Below are 21,878 nucleotides of genomic sequence, written 5' to 3' on the forward strand. Positions count from 1 at the left end.
TACCAGAAGCCACGCCTCTACTTTTCTGCATGGGTATCGCAGAACATAACAAGTTTGCATTGGGTCGCATTGATATACATCTATGGGTCAATTAAGAGCCAAAATCATAATTACCCATTTGCCTTATTTCTGTGCACAGTTCTGCATTCACTTTGATTGACAGTCTCAAAAACAGGAAGTCGAAGCCTATTGGCTGGGCACACTCTGCGATCGTTTCCATTTGTATAGGGGTCTATAGGACGAAGGAGGGACTTATATACATTAAGGTATATGAATGACCACCAGCAGTAGACCATAGTAAAAGACTAGGTAGGTATTTTTTTGTATTTCATCAGAATCATATACATAAACATAGATTTCTCTGAAACTCTGGATATCAACTTTAAGTCTCAGCAGCAGGAAAAAAACAATTTGTTTATTTTAGCATTTTGTGTGTATTTTAAACAACCACTTATTCTCTGTTTAATAGTCTCTGCAGTAAATACCTTTAAAATGTGGTGGAAATTATCTTTATCTTGTTAAATTGTTGTGAATCCGAGCCCTGGACTTTGGTATGAAAGAATTCAAAGGCAAAGGCTTTTTGCATGTTGACTAGTAAATGCAAAGTTATGGCAAACAATAACGTTTTTCAAATGCCACAATTTTTTGTCACAAGTTTTTGAAAAAGCAACAATCACACAAATAGACCGCAAAATCCTGGAGGGATTGAAAAAATATGATTAGAACGTTTGAGCATTACGTTTGTGTTGAATTACAATAAGTGTGTTTATCCTTAACATTTCTGGCACTTAATGTCCCACGCTATGACATTTTTTATCGCAATAATATCGTACCATAATAACTTGACGATATCGTACCGTAAAATTGATATTGTTGCATCTCGAATATAAAAATATGTATGTATGTATGTGTTCGCCTTGTTCTGTGTTAAACAACCTGGAAAATCTCTGTAATTCAGGCATCGCCATTCTTTACTACTGCTCTCTTTTGGGCTATAATCAAACCTCTGCAGCCCTTTGAACCTAACCTTTAGGTGATGGCACAGGAATGCAGAGAGTAAATGCCTCTTTTTTTTTTTGCTCATACATACTTGTTATTGTGCCCTTTAGAGAAGTAATTCCATGTATTAAAGTAAGCCGTGCTCACCACTGACTTACCAAAGCTTTTTTTTATACAGGATGGGTTTGTTCTTTTGTCCAGGGAACTGTAAAAGAAGAGATCTGGGAATATGGCCTCCGCCTTTTTTTCTGCAGGCCTCCTAATATGTTCCATACTGTGAGTTTAAATAGGGTGGACTCAGGAAATGCAGTCACACTGCTTTGGCTTCCAAGCTTCCAGTCTGAGGTTTGGCCTGCAGTGACGGTGGTTGTGTGGATCAGGGCTGATTGGGTGGTTGAGGCCAGTCTTCCTCCTCTGCTCAGGAGCCGACATGTCCACGTCGATGATTCTGCTACTGTTTTATTTCGCTGCCTACAGAGCAGCCCAAGCTGTGGGTTCATCATCAATGACTCCTGTTTACATTATCCTGACTTATCACAACTTGATCAAAGCCAAGAGGGCATCCCAATAGTTTTACTTAGCTTAGTATGGCTACCTCTGCCACTTCAGAAAACATGAATATCCATGATGTACCAGTGACAGTATAAAAGCTAATTACTTTTACTGTGGTGTTTACTGTTTATCTTGCTATTGTAACATTTCAACCCATTTTCACATGCTTTTTTTGTAGGTTCATATATTGTTTCACCTTTTATCCACTTCGTTCTTATTGTTGCCATGGTACATATTGTAAGATACTCAAACATCAGTTTGATCGCAGTCATCTGAGTTTTTCACAGAACCTTTGACAATAGTTTGCCTTTTGCTGGCAAACATATCTACCCTGCTATCCTGATCCTATTGGCAGTATCAGTTTAGGATAAGGTGCCAGATTTCTGAAAAAAAAAAAAAATGTTAATGCTATTAAGATGAAATGTGGAGACTTGATATTTATTAATCAAGTGTAACAGCTCAAATGTGTCTCTTAACATTGTTGTTTGGGTTAAGTGCACAAAATGTTCAATCGCGCTTTCTTCCTGGCTACTGTAAGGATCGTTGTTCGAGTCTACATGCAACATTTTCTATTTTTCATTCATAAAACACTAAAATCAGGGACATTATCACATGGTTTTACTGATGCTTTGACATAAATGTGCACATGTCACATTATGAAAACAAGTTGTGTCTTTAAGATTGCATTTGTTATTGATTTTTAATATCTTTGCTGCACACACTGCTGATTGTCAATGTCAGTGACAACATCACTAATGAAAAGCAGATGCCAAGCAGACTTATGAGGAAAAAATGTCTCCTGAACATAATACCTGGATTTAGGAAAAAGTACCGTATAAGTCACACAAATCTGCTGACCATTGGATATTATGGAAGATACAGTAGATGTGGAACGGCGACACAATAAAACAGTATATAGCTCTTTTTCTCTTCAGCTGAAATATTTTCGAGTTCTCAACTCAAGTGTTTATAGCTATATATGTGATTTAGGTCTTTACGAGGCCTTGATGCTCTTCCTGAGATGTTCATGTGCGGTAGTTGGTGTCGGTGGATTCGCCCCTTGAACTTTGTGCAGCCCCGTTGAGCATCGCGAGGTCGACTCATGGAGCGAATCCACCAGGGAACTGGGGAAGATGAGTGAAGAGGCTCAAATTCCAATCCAGAGATCAGGTTTCACATTCTTGGGCCACACACCACTGCCTGTCTCCACTCTCACATACCTGATGAGTGTGAGTGCCAGCACTGGGCAAAGAATGTGTGTGTGAAATGCTTAGGTGTATTTGTGTCCTTATGCAATTGATATTGTGTGTGTTTTTTATTTGGACATATGTGTCAAGATCAACTTTATCCATTCCTGTGAACAGAAACTCATTAAAGCAAACAAAGTAGGGACTTTTCCTCTCTTCCTCTGACTAGATTAAATTAGAGGTTCTCAACTGGTCTACCTTCAACATTCAATATCAAAGGAATAGTTACATCTTTTTTTAATCTATCATTCTTCATGTTTATATAATCAAACTGCAAACTAAATTATAAAACCAAACAAATGTATTACATTTTAAATAGTGATCTTCATTAAAAAAAAAAAAAAAAAAAAAAAAAAACTCAGAAGGTTGAAAAAGGCAAGAAAAAAAGAATAAATTGCAGTATGAAGTGTCAGAGGTGTAAAGAGTACTGATATACTGTATCCAACTCAAGTAGAAGTACTGTTACTTGATTGAAATTGTACACAAGCAAAAATAAGTCATACATAAAATACTCAAGTACAAGTAAAACATAGCTCAATTAAATAGCCACTCAAAGTAAAAATTAACAGTTACTTTCACCGCCCACGTTTATTTTTTGTTGTAAATCTATCCACGGTTCCCTTGCATACAGTAAACATCTCATGTTGAAACTTAAAAAGGAAGAGACCAATTATTTTCCACAAAGGCATCTGTATGAAATAAAAGGCTTGTCAAAATGTACAATTGTTTTTTAAATAAGATAACACCAATTAATTCAATTCAAAATGATGTGCAGTATTTTGTGTAAATTCTAATACATTGCATTATGATACTGTCGCCTTTCCGATGTTTAAATGCATATGATGTGATGCATTTAATTGTTGTCTGGTCATTTTATTTTTTGTAGTTTCACAATGTCATTTGATCATTTTAAAACAGAAAATAATAATTTACTTGGTTGGGTGTAGAAATGTAACAAATTACTTAAAGTATTCTGAATCTGAATCTGAAATCAGAATCAGAATCAGAATTTCTGATTCTGATTCTGATTTCAGATTCAGATTCAGAATACATTATTCATCCCCGAGGGAAAATTCAGTTTCAGTTACATCCCGTCCAAGAAACATGTAAAGACAATCACATATACTGTAACATGGGAGTACAGGAGCGGGAGTCCTGTGGGTCGCAGGCCACAAGGCAGCGCCCCGTATGTCTTAGATGAGAAGTGAAAAACAGGAGGTAAAAAAAAGGTAGGTCCCAAACTACGCTCCTTTCGTGAGGGGGCACAGTGTGGGATTAGTAAAAAAAACTCCTCAGCACATAGAAGCCCAAAAAACACAATTACAACTAAATTCAAAGACACAGCACACCTCCCTTCATGTGACGCAACTTGCACGATTCCAGCGACTTGATCTCCTGATTGATCAAAGTTGAAAAATGTGATCTTTTCAAGCGATAACTCCTCCAGCCGTCACTGTCTGTAGAGCCGAGGCTGCACTGAGGGGGCTGTACACTTCCTCGATTTACTGAAACCAAATGAAAGTGGCATACTCCTTGAATAAGTGTTTTAAATTACTATTTAAATACAATTCTCTGATCATCACTGGTGCAATGAAGCGACGAAGCAATGAAGCTACCAAATTGCGCTACAATGTTCAATCATCATCATGTATTTTCCTTCCACTGCTTCAACGGGTTGGGTTCCAAGGATTCGCCCCAACCAGAGGCAGAAACCTTGACTTGTCTTGCATATACCGTTGCAGTTGACTAGCAGAAAGGCCCGTAAGTTTATCGTAGTTTTTCCATGGGTCACAGGTATACGGTTTATTATTTGAGCAGAACGGAATTTTTTTTTGCAGGGCTGAGTTAGGAAGTCTAGTTACTTATATGAGCAATGTACTTAAGAAGTTGGACAAGACAGAAGTTACGGATTGGTGAAGAGTGGGTGAGATGGAGTATTTTCGAGATTGGTATATTTGAAGCGCCAGTCTATGTTGTCTTCTCCTAACGATGGTGTTTTAGCTCTTTGTTTTCATGGTACATTGACACATTCAAACCAATTTCAGACAAGTTTTCTAAGAAAGTCTAATCTCGCCAGCTGTGAGGCGTTAAGATGACAGGCTTGAGTACTGTTCGTAAGACGGCTGCGCACACACACGCCGTTAGAAACTTTACCCGGGTGGACAGCTTTATCCGACGAACCGTGAGCACGGTTTTTATCTCATTCCACTGCTTATGAGCTGAAGCTATATGCTGGACAGTAAATGCAGAACAACCTTCCACATTTGAGATGAAATGGCCAAACGACTCATTGTGGGCGATTTAAGCACATGTAGTTGTGTTTGGCGTCAACGCACCTTTAGAAATCTCTGTATTTTACGGTATTAAGGCCCAGCTTGGTATCTCCTGCGCAGTCTAACATTCTCAGTGTATATGTTCGTAATCTCAATGAGATTATCCTGGTTAAATAAATGTTAAGACATTCAATATTCCTATATTTGCCAATAATGCAGCTGCAGACTGGCTGACCTCAGAACAGGAATATGTCAAATATCTGTTCAATACAGTGGATTAATCAGAATCAACATCCCAATGTAGGTTGTAGAGATTTGCCTCTTAAAACAAGATTATTGTTTTCCTTCATTTTAAGTAGCATTAAACATCCATTGGGTGAACAACACTTAGCACAGAAGATGTGGTTTTGTTCTTTGCTAGATCCCATGAGACCATAAGTATTCCCAGGGGGCTTCCCAGCCGACATGAGCCGCCAGGCTAAATAACATGTCTTACTTCTCAGGGGCTGTGCAATATGATCCGCAACTGACATTCCGGGGCTTTTGTTTGTCTCCATTTGCACTGCGCTCCAGCCCCGACTGCCTTACTCGTCTTGTGCAATCCCATATGAGGCTGTTTAACGTCTTAATCTGCTGCCGTCTTTCATCTGGCTCCTGTTAAAGCCTTAACAGAAAGATTGTGAATGCTAACTTCTGTCAGCACCTTGCAGTAACATAGAGGGGAGCAAAGCAGATGGACGCAGAGGAGAGCACTTCATGTTTGCTCAGTAGTTTAACTCTTCATCTAGTTAGAACCTATATTTGGCCACTTGAATGGATTTGTTAAATTATCCCATTTGCCTTGTCATAATATTTAGGAAGTTTATGATTTCTCACACCTTTTCAACAGATACATTTATGCATGTATTTTCCTCAAATGTTTTCACATGTACTTGATGTATTTTGATTAAATCCATCTCCCAATGAAGCGTCTGTACCTTCTTATCCTGATCAGGGTTTACAGAGTGCATGGGCACAAAGACGTTACACTTCAAATAGTTCAATTTAGTACTGTTTTTCAAAAGCCTTTGGGACTTTTAAAGATGTTAAAAAAATAAATTAAAAAAAACATATTTTCTTGGTCCACAGATATTAGCTGCGTTTCCATTACCCTTGGAAATGCGCAAAATCTAAATAGTGCAATAAAAACTGGTAATGGAAACACCTTAATTTCGTAAAAACACTCAAATATCACTAAAAGTAGGTATTTCAGACGTTTCGATATTGAAATGTGCCGCAAAAGCTCAAATGAAACACCTTTTCCGCAAATACACATCACAAAACGTGACATACCTGGTCACATGACCACTTCCCTCCGGGTCAACATGGCGCGTACGTGTAAACAGAAGAGGAGACCTAGACATTTTTAAGTGTTATACTTGAAAAAATATGATTGCCACATTAGACGTGAAACAACAAAGGAATGCAGAGTTTTATATCTTTCTGCAACAAAATCTTGTCTGATGAGATTTTACGGGAGTTACGAGGCTCCTGCCCAAAACAGCCTTCAGTGGAAACATGTTCAAAGCGCAATTACACTTTGTCGACATTTAGAAATATAACTTTTATTTTGCCAAAATCTGTAATGGAAACCCAGCTAATATTTGATTATTCTAAATTGGAACAAAAAGTTGAGCCTTGTGATTAGGGATGGAGATCAAAAACCGTTTCTTGTTCAGATCTGTTCCTGGTCTTTCCACAATTCCTTTATTGATTCCATCATGCATGAATAACATCACCCCTTTACTCTCATCCTGCCACTTTTTTGTTTGGCCTCACTAAACATGATGTTGCTACGACTACATCCCTCATCAACTTTCATCAACTTTCTTTTTTTTCTTGCTGAATGAGTCAACGTGACTCATCATGACTGGCAGGTGTCAAGGTCAAGGTGATTGGACTAATTATAATTTACCCCTCCCCCTCACATACTAACCACTTAGCATTACCTTACTGACCTGCCCCAAGCTATTTTATTCACAAAAACTAGCGCCCCGTAGAAGCACTTGGGAGAGTGACCCCCAAACTGGGTGAACTGGTCGTTACAACAGATTCCAGGAACAACATCTGAACCTTCGGTCCAGAAGTCTGTGGTGCTGGGAACAGTTAAGATACTAAAGATCTCTCACACTCCCAGGCCTTTGGTAGAGGACCCGAGCTTGGAAACAAGAACAGTGGCCATGTTTACATGAGAGTTTTAATTCCGAATAAAAGTGAAATCCTCTTTAAACTGACCTTGTAAATGCTTAATTCATAATGCAAATTGAATTCCGAATTAAACTTAAATCCAAATTAGGTGGCTGGTTTATTTCGATTTTATTTCCAGATTAAATAATTCCTCTTTTTTGTAAACACTAAGTTAATTCCAGTCGTTCTGCACATGCACGACTTGCCGCAATGACACGCTGGTGACAACATAATCCAAGATGGCTACCGGGACTCCAGCCAAGACAATTTGTTTAATAAGAGCCTTAAAATACATGGATATAATCAAAAGAGTGGATGGAAGGAAGCATAAACATGTGGACATAGACACCCACAGACATCAGCAAACGGAACAGGCTTCATTGAGCCATGAAGCACCAGAGCTTCACAAATGATGCGCAAATCATTAGAAAGTTCATTTTTCATTCAACGTCCTGGAGGTAGAACAGCTGTTTCATTAACCGCTGGCTTTGATTGACCAAAGTACAGACTTCTATCTCCCTTCTCCGCTGCTGCTCTTCTTCTACTCCGCGGAGCAAAGTGAAACAGTATGTTATTGTCCAGCTGCTGCTTCAAAGATACAATCAAAATAAAAGTGAAAACAGTTCTCATGTGGTTTTCTATGTTGTAGTCAAAAAGAAAAGGTTTGTTGTGTGTTTTTCCCCATAGACGTGATATGTCACGTTCGCCCCCTGTCCAATCAGAACCCTTCCCAACCCCAAGACCTAAAGCGGAATTGAACAAAGTCAAATAAACCGGTTTTCCATGTAAACTTCAATTCGGACTTACTATTTCCATGTAAACACAAATAATTTAATTCAGAATTAAAAAAAACATTATGTAACCATTGGCCAGTGTCTGTCAAATGACCTACTCATATACAGTACATTTATTTTAAAGTGACAAAAAGTTAAAACCCCTGTGCCCTCATTCAGAATAATTGTATTGATAAAAAAATATATACTTTGTATGTAAATCAGTAAATATTCATATTGCATTGAATTCAGAAGATTAGGCCCAAAAGTGGGTCGTGTGAGACGGGAAAAAACCTTCAGTTTATTATTGTTATTAGTATTACTAGTACAGTGCCCATCGGAAGTATGCATTTATATGGGAGCATAAGGGGTATATTTGCGGGTGCAAAATGTGGGTGCAATTTCCCTGGTTTAATTCTATGGAAACATGAGCATGATAAATGTTTGTTTTTTTTTTTGTTTAAACCATTGACTTTGCATGTAATCTGTTCGCGTGTGCCTCAAAAAACGCGTTTGGTGTGAACACAGCATTAGCACATAGAATAATATAAGAAGGGTTAGGGTTAGGGTTAGCTGAATAGGTTTCATTTCGCGGCCATCCAGAAGTGAAATAAAATTAAAATAAACATTTTGAAATGACCAAATTACTCCAAAATAACAGATACACACACTCGGGGTATTTGGAACCCGTTGACCGAGTTTCAGGTCGAACTGGCACCGCGTCGGGGAGATATTTGCTCCACACACACGCACACAGACCTCCCTTGAATTATAGTATAGATTACTCTTCCTATTCTTCCACTGATCAAAGAGTGTGACGTGTTCATCCCATCACCTTTTGCCATTTAAAGTGACACATGTAAAGTACCAGCTACTTTGAGGACTCTTGTTAGGTTGTTGCTGTGCTTGACGCCGTAGTTCTCACACATTCCTCAGCAGATTTATGTGAGCACCCATCCCCTCGCCTGTGGCTGCAGGTACGGATGGCGGCAGCCTGTCAGAGCCAGAGGCCTGATGATGTTCTTACAGCCATTAACAAGGCAAGCGTTCGCTAATAGGAATGGGCCCGCAGCTACAGAAGCCAGGTCAGCTCCGGTACACTGCGACTGAGTGCATCAGACAACTGGGAGATTGTCGTTTGGAGGGAAACAATGGTGGACATAAAACAGCTTACAGATCAATGCACTCTGTGCCATCACTGAACCCATCTCCTCTCTCTGCTCGTCTTCCTCTAATTGCTTTAATCTTTTTTTTCTTCAGCCTGTATGAACAAAATGAAGCAATCTAGTGGAATTAATATAAATGCTGTAATAACTGCCCTTGGGCCTTCATATAATCATAATAATAGCAGGCGCCTTGTGAGCTGAAAGAAAAAGAAAATCCTCATTACACTTGCTTCTACAGTCTTTCTGAATCGATGACGTGCTGCAGCTTGTCTCTGTCGTCTGCGACGTGTAAAGATGCTTCTGTGTTGCTTCTTCTTGTTTCTGCAAATCAACAAAGGATGCTTTGATCTGTCTCAATCATGTGAGATAGATGTAATGAAAGTTGTTTTCTTTTTATGGGGCGTTTTATGTGTACAATGCTAAAGTTCAGTTCAACAGTCTTGAGCCGGTTGGATTTTTCTCAGGAGGAGGAAACTCCGCCTCCTGACAATCCTGGCTCCTCCTACCCTACATAAGAATGTGAGCTCCTCCCTCTCAAACTACGGCATACGTAAAACAAACTTAGCGAAGGCAGGGTGATATCATAGCTAATATCATTACGTTCAGTATATAGATAATCCAGTACATATATAAACCAAAGAGCGCTCACAACGGTTCCACTTTTAGTAGCCGTTATACCACCTTGTATATCCTGTATGGAATGATCTGTGTTTGTGTTTGTGACCCAATGCGATGCAGTGGTCGGGCAAAACAATAGACCATTGTCTTAAATGGACTAAGTTTGTGGTCAGAAGAGGTATGGATGACAAGAAAGTGGAGCAGCAGCTCATGTGGGTGTTTGAAACTGCTGACTCAGCTAATAGTTGAGAGTTCTCTTTCCTGCGGAGCAGTGTGAGCGGTGACAATCAGTTCTACTTTTAGTAGCCGTTATACCACCTTGTATCGCCTTTATGGGATGATCTGACATGTTTGTGACCCAATGCGACGCAGCTTTCAGACAAAACAATGGACTATCATCTTAAATGGACTATTCCTGTTAGGCGAGGAGGAGAATGAAGACTGTTCATTATTTACTGCTGCTGTGATAAACACACGCTGAAGCAGCATGTGTTTACACCCACTTATGCATAGGCATGAAGGCCCAAAAATAGCCTGTTACTAGATGTGCTTTGAAAGAGAAGGGCTCAAACTCCAGAAAACAGGTGAGTTTCGGAAAAGAATCCTCAAATCCTATATTGTTGGGGTTCTTAGAACAAACAGAGATGGGTGAAAAATAGTATAATATTGGACCTTTAAAGGCTGGGATTTGAATAGTTGTACTCAGCTCCAGCTCAAATTGTGCGACTCATGTGCAGAGCCCAAATGTGAGCATCATGATGCATGTTCTCACACCGACACTCTGACACGACCTGACTGCTCACACTGTACGTTCACACACAACGGGCAGGCATACACTGTGCGATTTTTGACTCGTGCGTCTATTTTTTGGGATCATGTGAGTCTCTGCCAGATCATGTGTCGGGCATCGTGTAGTATACATGGGGTCACAAGAAGCGATGAACACCTCTCGACCAGCTCCCAATCAGCAATCGTATGGTCGTAAGGAAATCAAACCTGTAACCAGTATCTCCGTGTGAGGGTATCTCACAGTTGAAGCAGTGCCACGGACCGGCTTAGCTTAAACGCTCACACTGTGCATGCGTGAACACTGTAGGACCGCTGTAAAATTGACAGACTGTACTGCCCACGTCTGTCCAGCCAACTTCTGGTACATCACATCGCCGTCTTTTCGTTTGTAAAGCTCTTTTGTAAAGCTCTTTGTCTGTTTTAATGGTGACGCTTCAGAGTTCTTCTTCTTCTTCTAATTTGTACGTTGCATTTCTGGAAACAAGACCCCTACGTGTCGTGTATGAACGTACAGTGTGAGCAGTCAGATCGTGTCAGAGTGTCGATTCATACAGTGTGAGAACATGCATCATGACAAGCTCACATTCGGGCTCTGCACATGAGTTGCACAGTTTGAGCTGGAGCTGAGTACAACGATTGAATAAATCACACAGTGTATGCCAGCCTTAAGTGTAAATTCTGACTGAGAGCAAGGTAAAGTTTTTTTTTTGGCGAGAGCATTTTTGGGAACAACTACACATCTCCTTGAAATTCGTGTCTGGGGCACATAGTCTTATTCAGTGGGGCACAGTGTCAGGGTTTTCCCCCTCTGATGATGGCCTCTTCATATCTTAAGAGACTAGAGAGGTCAATGTGATTACTGTGTGAAAATGTAAGAGGAACGGCCAGAGGTTGTTAGAGTCTTACACACTGGAGACACGCCGGTGTCGGCTGATCAGACTTTAACCAGAGGAGTCAAAGAGCTGTTTTATTTTGTTTTGACTGGACAAATATTTGTGAGTCCATTATGAGGTTACACCTACAGACAGGCTCTTTGGAGACAGTAGGAGTTTGTTTTCATTCTTTTCATCTTTCCCTCACCACTCCTCTCCTCCGAACACTAACTCTCATTCCGCCCCTCCCCAGCAGAGTTTTTAATATCAAAGTGTGTAGTCTGACACGGGGGAGTCTCAAACAACAGCTCTTTTGTTTGGGCTCTCTCTACGCAGCCAGGAACGACAAGAACTTGTCAACCCTTGTTCAGTTAAAAATGATGAAGAGAGGGAGAAAAATGGACGGGGACAAAATTGGCTTTTCTACAACATACAAAGGAGATAATTTAGGTGTCTGGCTGTGCCTGTGTAACCGAATAACTTAATTTGATATTATTAGGGGGCCATCATACTGTAGATATAAAAACAATATTTATCTTTCAGATTCCCTACACAGGTAAAATCATTATGTCTAATATATAGACTCTGTCTTAGCTTCCCCTCAGATGTGGAAATCCTGTAAAGTGTTACAGAGGGTTAAGATCTAATGTATGATATTATAATATTCTTTTATAATGCAATTATAGACATGAATAAAACATCTCTGAGATACTTTCAGTCCGTGTAATTCAGAGATTCTCTACAGGTTGGATATGATTAAATTGAGTTTGCTCAGAGTTGCAGATATCCTCTGACTTTCCCCAGGTGTTAGGTGGTCAGGGTAGACCCTGGACAAGACACGAGGGTGTTTATTTATGGCATTGGTTTCCTATAATGAATTTATATTGATTTGAAAGGCAACAGATTGAATGGAACATACAAAGGAAACACTTTACATTTATTTTCTAGTTCCTGTTTGTTGAAGTGGTCTTATAGTTTTGGTTTAGGTTCCTCTCTGGGTTTCATAACCTCCATCCTCTGCTTCTGATCTTTATCAGAAAGTACAACCGTCAAGCAACCCTTACAACATTTGCCTTTCTTTGGGAATCACACCAACAGGCACTGAAAGTAATGGATCAGAAATCTATTGAATGGTATACCAACTGTCAATACGTTACTGAGTTTTAACAGTTTGCAAACTTGAAACTGTTTTCTTCCAGAATTAAGAATAGCACACCACACAAAGCAATCAGTACCCGAGGTGTAAAAAGCAGTCATCCTCTTTTTAATGATCGTAAAACTAAAATTGCTTTAAATGTTGTAAATTACCTCCAGATCTTCCCTGAAACCATTTGCTCTGACATTAAAAAGCAAATGAGAAGCTTGTGGCTCTTGGGACAGACTGCAGCACAGTTTAATGCTCCTGTTTACAACTGCGGCTTTGAAGTGACGCTTGACAAAGATCGCTTTGCTGTTTTCAGATCTGATCCTTGGTTTGCTCCCACGGTTGCAATGAAGTCACGGCTGTGAGGGCCATCGTTTGATGTGGTGGTTTGACCTTCTGGAAGGCATTTTTAAATGTTCCCCTTCATGTGATTGTTGGCTTGATTCATCTGAATGCATTGAGCTGAATGTCTGTGAAGGATGTGCTTCAGTTACCATCCAGTGATAGTTCTGATATTCCTCATTCTCACACAAAACGTAAAGGACTTCTCTCCAAACATGTAACATGCAAACTTAGTTTGACCTCTGCATGTAAAGAATGTCCCTGTGAGTCATGCCTCAGGCAGCTGCTATGAAAACGTAGGTTTACAGCGAGCTGCCATGTACACAAGGCCATCCTTCTCCAGATGTACACACCTGTCTGAGCCTTGTTCTGTGTTGTAATGTATGGTGAGAAGCAAACGGACACACACTGTGTATATTAAGAAGAAAAAGAAAGAAGCCACAAACACATGTATATTGTGTAAATATACATGTGTTATGTGCTTTGATATACATTTTTGTGGTTATACCCAGTGGTGGGTAGAGTGAACAAGTACTGCAACTTCATAATATAATTACTCAAGTAGAAGTAAAAGTACTTGTAAAAATTAGTACTTGAGTAAGAGTAAAAATGTCCCTCGTAAAAAAAAAACTACTGTTACTCAAGTAGTAAATAACTTCAAATGCAATTTACTTCTTCCAAAACAAACCATTATTCCCTGAATGAGAGGCTTGGATATATTCATTAAAAAAAAAAAATGTAGTCTGCTTAAAAAAACAGAATCAACATAATACCATAATAAAGTGTGTTTTTGTTTGTATATATATATATATATATACATATATATTATATATAGTAAATCAAACCAACATGAAGGAATCAAATATGAAGCCTCACTGTTGATTGGTCCATGGTTCTGCCATCAAAAACCATAAACTTTGGGTCAGGATGAAGAAAAAAAGATCAACCATACAAAGGAAAAAACAAGAAAAGTTCTGTGAACATCAGTATTTGGAATAACGGCGTTTAAAATAACGGCGTTAGGTAACTGGGTTTTTTTTTTCAGTAACGGGGTAATCTAACTAATTACTTTTTACGCCGTTACAACGCCGTTATCGTTACTGAACGTTAAATGCGGTGCTTTACATGCATTGATTGAATAAACTATTATCCGAAAGCACCCCTGGCTTCATACGCAGGTGTAGTGAGGAGGTGGGTTAAAAACAAGGTGAGCGATTATGATTGGCTAAAGCGGCGTCATGTTTCATGGTAGCCAATCAGAGCCAGTGTTTTTACACGTGTGCCAGCACACACACACACACACACACACACACACACACTACAGATTTGACGAAGCAGCAGAGATGGCGAGCGTGGAGCAGTCTGATGAAAAGTTGTCATTTTTAAGGTGACGATACAAACACTACTTTATAATAATTGTGATCAAAGGCAATAACGTGTATGTGAAGTGTTCATTATATCCAGGAGCGAAGACTTTGTCGACATCCGTTGTTGGCAACTCAAATTTAATGAAGCACCTCACGACACACGTATCTAAAAAATCTGAATTCTTTGACATATAGCAACTTTTTTTTTAATAGTAACGCAAATACTTACTTTCTTTGGTAATGAGTTACTTTTATTATAGAGTAATTCAAATACAAACTCAGTTACTTTTTGGATCAAGTAGTGAATAAATATAATGGTAACACTTTAGTTTAGGGAACACCTATTAACCATTAAATAGTTGCTTTTTTGCATGCAAATTAGTAACATATTGACTCTGAATTAGTCATTATTAAGTCCGTATTAATGCCTTATTCTGCATGGTCTTATTATACAACCAGTAAACCATTAACTAAGAGTTTTCACTCAATAACCTCAGAATTGTTACTTATTAGTAGTAAGTAAGGAAGTTGTTGTATATGAATTATGATCTCAAAATGCTAGGGTTAAGGTAAACCCTAATCTCAAACCTAACACTAACCCTAATCCTAATCCTAACCCCTAATCCTAACCCAGTTTGGACTGCAAGACTACCATTAAGTGCATAATAATGCATTAATAAGAATAAGGCATTAATAAGTACTTAATTATCTATGTTATCTATGTTATATTATCTAGATCTATGGACACAGGTCAGATAGTGGAGCCCAGAGTTCACAGTAAACATGGTGATGCTGCTTTTAGTTGTTATGCTGCAAAGAAGTGGAACAAACTGCCAGCAGAGCTGAAGTCAGCATCACATGTGAACATTTTTAAATCAAAGTTAAAGACACTTTTTTTCTCTACTGCATATGATTGAGAGAGAGATTTGTGATCATGTTGTTGATGTAATGTGTTTGTTGATGATTTTAATTGATTTTTCTGATTATTTGAATTGATTTTTACTGATGGTTTTAAATGTTCTAATTGATTTTAAACAATTGAATGTTTTATCATGTAAAGCACATTGAGTTGCCTTGTGTATGAAATGCGCTATACAAATAAATTTGCCTTGCTTTGCCTAAATGATGACTAATGAAGAGCCAATATTTTACTAATGCTAATAAGCAACTAAATAATGATTCATGGGTGTTCCCTAAACTAAAGTGTTACCACTATAACTAATGACTTTTTCACAGTAACATTCCCAACACTGGTGAACAGAGAAATCATTTGAAAGATTATTTTATTTATCACACAGTCACATCTGACTGAGCTCTGCTGCTCTTTAGGCTGTGGAAGGAAAGGAAAGTAACCAAAGAATCCATCAGTCATCCCATAAAGACCACACTGCTGTTCCCATCACAATTTAGTTTAATGTTACGCAAATATACTTTAGTTACTTCACTCCAAGTGTCTATGCTAAATGGAAATGCCTATTCCTAGAATAAGTATTTATAACTGTAATTTATTTTTCCATTTCATAGTTGATTTCATAGTTCATCTTCATGTTGTAAAATTATTGCTGATCATCGTTTATTTTTGATGTTTAGTCATAGATCATTAATGATATTCTGAACAAAAACTTTTCTGTGTAATGTGTCCTCTCCGTCTTTCTCAGGTTTTCTTTTCCATCTCATACAGCATGAATTCATCCTTTGGGAAAATTTGTCCTCCTCTCGCTTAGTGTGTCCTTTTTCCATGTTGTCATGGAGACGGCGGCCTGTTCACATACAGACTCGTGAGAAGAAAGTCAGAGGACCAGAGGTAAAGTTTGTTCTGCTTTCCGCTGAGTTGTTTGCCTCTCACCTTACGCTACACACCGAGAATGAAACTATTTTGAGAAACCAAAGGGGGAAAATACTCCACCCATCAGTTATGCAATACCTAAATATAAAATGTTCCATATTTCTTTCATGGCTTTTTACAGGGAAGGTTTACACTTCTCCAGGACCACGTGGGGAGTCTGCTGGACACACTGCAAACACACACTGCTCTGGAGGAGTGGAAGTCTTCTGTCATGGTTGAACATCGACATCTGGAGATGATTAGAGACCATTTGTTTCTGTCAGAGCCGCAGGCTTCTTCATGTGTGATGAATGAATTAATGGAAATGAAGGGGATTGGATTAAAGGAAAAGATTCATCAATGAAATGCAAAAACTGAAAATTTCCTCCTCAAATTTGAAAAATAATGTCATCCATACAAAAAAAAAGGTTTAGAAACAACACTGGTTTGTTCTGATGAAGTACAGTAATGGCAGCACAGGATTCCTCTGGTTTTCTCCCACTATACAAAAATATATATAAGGATTTACTTCAACACATCATCGACATCCGAGCTCACTATCATATATTCTTAAGCATTGGCATCCAACTTTAAAGGAGACATATCATGCTTTTAAATCCTTCCTTTTTACATATAAATCATACAGTTGTGGTCTATATAAAGCAGAACTACAATGCTTGTGTCTGAATTCCTCATTATTATAGCTCCACAGACCCCTTTTCTGCCCCTTTTCTGATGTGCTTCTGAGAGCAACTCGTTTTGGTGCGGTCTCTTTAAATGCAAATGAGACACTCCATACCCCGCCCCCTCTCCAGGTTGCAGAGGTGATACTCGGTTCAACTCCACCCTGTTCGGCCATTTTTGTAGTTTGATAGAAGAGATACGATTATGTAGCGGTGCAGAAAATGTTTATTCACACGTTATTTACAAAATGTCAACAACAGAAGACTTGTTCATCCAGCCTTACATGTTGGAGCCAGAGTCTGACCCGGTGGAGCGAGATGAAAATGAAGATGATGAACCTGCAGAACCTTAACAAGTGAGCTAACACAAGCACCGAGCTAACGCTAGCGCCAAGCTAACGTCACGAAATGCATTTTAATACAGTCTTTTTGGAGACAAAAACAGCAAAATGAAATGACTAATGAAAACTTTAGACTTAAATTAAATCACGTAGGCCATATCATCAAGGATCTAAAACAAGCACACAGCGCTAACATATGAAGACGGTGCAACTGCTAATGCTAACAAAACAATGACAGGGACGTCTTATCATCACACTTTTTAGCGTTATTTACAGCTTACCGAAGTACTCTGTTCATTGTCTCCAAAGATAGAAGGAATTGAACCCTCAATCAGACAAAGTCTTTCGGCAAATCCTTCTTTATACTGGCGGAGGTTGCAGAAGCAGTCATCCTTGAAGTGCTTCGTGCACACAAAAATGACCTTACCCACAGATGTGGGTACATTTCCGTGAAAAATAAAACTCAACCAGGCACTTTGAAAAGGTTCTGATGCTGTGAGACGTTGTAATGAAGCGTGTGGGTTACTATATCCAACAACAGAACATTTTGACTTATCCTCTCGTAACTTCGGCATCCTTGAGCTTGGACTACAAAATCACAGCGAGAAATAAAAATGGCGGATTGCTCGAAGTGTTGGGCCTGGAGTCGATGTACTAATTTGGCAGTTCCGCTGCAAATACTGTGACGTTATTGTTCAAAGAACATAATAGAGAATCAAAAAATCGAAACAGATTGAAAAATATGACCAAAACAGAATATAAAGATATCAACGGAGCACCTGAAGAGACTAATTTGAACTTTTCTGTACTTCTAAGCACTCTAAATATGCAACAAAATGCATTTAAGGGCTAAAAAAGTGGATTTAGCATGATATGTCCCCTTTAAAATGACAAACACATGTACGTACAGTATATTCACTCACACTACACCAGTGTTTCTCAAATGGGGTACACTACAGGAGGTACTTGAGAGAGCGAGAGAGAGGGTTAAAAGACCTGCTAATACTGTATCATGTTTTTCTGCAGTCAATGCCTTCTCCTCGCCCTCTCTCTTTTCTGTTTCAGGTTCTTGAAGCTGGAGCTGATAGTTCCTGATCTGTGGTTCACGGCTCAACTAGTCTGGGACACTCTGATGTTCTATCTCTCTATCCCAGGGGTGTCAAACTCATTATAGCTTGGGGGCCGCATGGTGGAAAATCTTTTCCCATGTGGGCCGGACTGGTAAAATTGTGGCATAATAACCTTAAAGAATAAAGACAACTTCAGATTGTTTTCGTTTGACTTTGGTCCAAAATAGCACAAGAACATTCTGAAAATTACCACACCAAGAATAATCATTTTGACAAAACACTTCAAGTTAGTTAAAAACTCTGAGAAAAGAAAATGGTGCAATTTTAAGAACACAACGATTTGAACTTAGACTTTGTCTCAGTGTTTTTACAAAGCCATTTAACTTAAGTCGCATCCTATCTGGGACTGAACAAAATACAAAATAAATAAAACAACTCTTGTAGCTATCAAATACAGTACCTCATTTGTCATTGTCACATATTAATCCTGTGCTAACTTAAGAAACCATACAAACTGAGGTAGAATCTATTCAAGACGGTTGAGTTACTCCCTGCCTTGTAAGCTACACCATTTATTGATAGAAAAATAAAAGCTGTGCGATGCATGAATAATATTAATAAACCAAACGTATGAAATGAAGTGACTGGCACCATTACAGTAAATCCCGCACTGTTTACTTTCTTTAAATTTCTACAGAAGACAATCATTTTCACAGAACTCCATTTAAAGTGGGGTTTAATTTACTCCACAAACCTGGCATCTTTTAGCTTTCACAAGCGCATCAATATCAGGCGTCACATCCTGAGTGGCAGCCAATTAGAGGATGGTATTTAAGTGCTTGTGTGTGAGTTATGATTTTTTTTTTTTTGATGCACATTACAGAGAAAACTTGCCCACAAAGATATGTGGTTCTAAACATGCACAACATTTTTGCTACAAGGGCTGTCAAGTTGGGGTAACCTGACAAGAGATACTGATAAAATGTGTTCAAGCCTGCTGCAGCAAATGTGCCCTTCAAATCTGAGTCACACTGCAAGTCTAGTATTTCAAGTTAGATGTTGACGGGCAGATCAGAGGCATTCACGGTGAATGACAAGCAAAAAACCTCAAAGTCTTTCTCCAGATCACCAAAAATCTGAAAGCCCTGCTTAAACTCCCGCAATTGTCCCGTTATTTTATCTTTCTACCGCTTCATGTCTGCAGCATGTTGAGCCGCGTACAAATCTTTCAAACAGGAAAGTGAGCTGCATCACCACCTGCCAGTTGCTCCTCCCACAATGACAGCTTCAGCTTTAGCGCACACATGCTTTCATAATACTGTGTGACAACTTTCTTGTGCCCTTGTAGCATTTTGTTACAGTTATTCAAGTGTTCTGTAACATCCACCATAATTGCAAGGTCCTGCATAAATTCTGTTGACTGAAGTCACAGGTTTGCCCTCTTTTTCCACTCGTAAATCAAAGAAACGCCTCAGCAGCACAGCACCACGGCTTAGCCGTCTTACCTCGGTGTGGTACGGCAGGCCATAGTTGTGCTCTCTCTCTCTCAGAAAGCTGTCAAACTGGCGGTGATTCAGGCCTCTTGATCGGATGAAATTAACAGTTTGGACGACCACCTTCATGACGTTATCCATCTTTAAGGACTTGCAGCACAAAGCCTCCTAATGCAAAGTCCAAAAATTACATCCTCCATTGGCTGTCTGCACTTTAGCTCTGAACTTTGTCTCAACACCAGCCTTATTTCCACTCATTGAGGGTGCACCGTGTGTAACCAGTCGACTCCGACACGGTCCAGTGCTCCGACGAGTGCGGGGAAAATACCAGCTGCAGTTGTGGTATCCGCCATTGGCACCAACTCCACAAACTCCTCGGTGACGGTCAAAGTGTGGGTAACTCCGCTGATGAATGTCTCCAGTTGCGCTACATCTGTAATAACCGTGCTTTCATCAATTGCAACTGAAAGTTCAATAAATGACTTCACTTTGAGCTTCAATTGGCTGTCCAAATCCACCGAAAGGTCAGAAATCCTCATTGCAACTGTGTTCCTCGTAAGACTGATGTTTGTAAAAGCCTGGTGCTTTTCAGAGCACACAATCTCCGCAGCCTTCAACATGCAAGTTTTCACAAATTCAGCCTCACTAAATGGTTTTGAAGCCACTGCAATTTCATGAGCAATAAGGTAGCTGGCTTTCACTGCAGCATCACTGATGTCTCGACTCTGAGTAAACACAGACTGTTGTTTCGTCAGATTCGCCAACAATTCATTCACCTTCTCTATTCTCTGTTGTCCTCAGAACTTGTTGTATTTGTCGGCATGAAGAGTCTCATAGTGGTGAAGGAGGTTATATTCTTTCAGCACTGCAACATGCTGTGAACACACCAAACACACAGCTTTCCCATTCACTTCCGTAAATAAATAGGAGGATGACCATTTTTGTTTAAATACTCTGCGTCCACTTTTCTCTTTTTTGACAGAGGCATTTTGGGGCAATGATGGTACCGTAGAAGACGTAGTAGTGCAGGCGGAACGAGAAGGTAGCTCCGTCCGTACTTGCTATAAACAGTTTGCTTGCTTAACCTACCTTTCGGAGCTTTTGTTGATCCGTGATCCAGGTCGAACACTGAGATCCTCCAATCAAATGACTCTGGTGGTGCCAATAGCTAAGCGCAAAACTAGAGGAGACCGGGCTTTTGCCGTAGCGGCTCCGAGTCTCTGGAACAGCCTTCCGCTGAATGTCAAAATGGCCCAGTCCATTCATGTTTTTAAGTCATTGTTGAAAACCCATCTTTTTGCTTTGGCTTTCAACACAAGTTGAGCAGATCCCATGTATTTTATTATTATTGTTTTATGCTGTATATTTTGTGACTGTTTTTACATTGTATTTTATAATGTTTGCTGTGCAGCACTTTGGGCAGTTGTAGCTGTTTTGAAATGTGCTATATAAATAAACCTGACATTGACAACAGAATTACTATTGCGACATCCAATGGACACATTTGTAACGGTAATTTCTTTCATTGAACAAATGCAGTTCATTTTTATATTCTGCTAAGCTAAATCATCTTGCGCACCAGATTAAACTCATTTGCGGGCCTGATCCTGCCCGCGGGGCGTATGTTTGACACCCCTGCTCTATTCTGTTCTGTTCTCCTCCTATCCGCTAACCCCAACCAGTCAAAGCAGATGGCTGCCACCTCTGAAGCTGGTTCTGCTGGAGATTTCTTTCAGTTAAAAGTGGGCCGTTTCTTCCCACTGTCGCTAAATGCTTGTTCTTGTGGATCTTGTTGGGTTTTTTCCTTCTTATCATGAATTCTATATTTTGATAGCGCTATGAGATGACTTTTGTTGTAATTTGCGCTGTATAAATAAAGTTAAATTGAATTGAATTAAAAACTGGTAACGGACGCACCTGAATTTCGAAAAAAAAAAAACACTCAAATATTGCTAAAAAGTTGTGACTCTTTCATGAAAAGCTTTTTCAGACATTTTGATATTAAAATGTGTCGCAAAAGCACTATGGAAACACTTTTTCCGCAAATACACGTCCCATAACGTGCCGTACTTGGTCACATGACCACTTCTCTCTGAGA

This window comes from Gouania willdenowi, chromosome 6 (assembly GCF_900634775.1).
Source record: "Gouania willdenowi chromosome 6, fGouWil2.1, whole genome shotgun sequence".
Classification (NCBI taxonomy): domain Eukaryota; kingdom Metazoa; phylum Chordata; class Actinopteri; order Blenniiformes; family Gobiesocidae; genus Gouania; species Gouania willdenowi.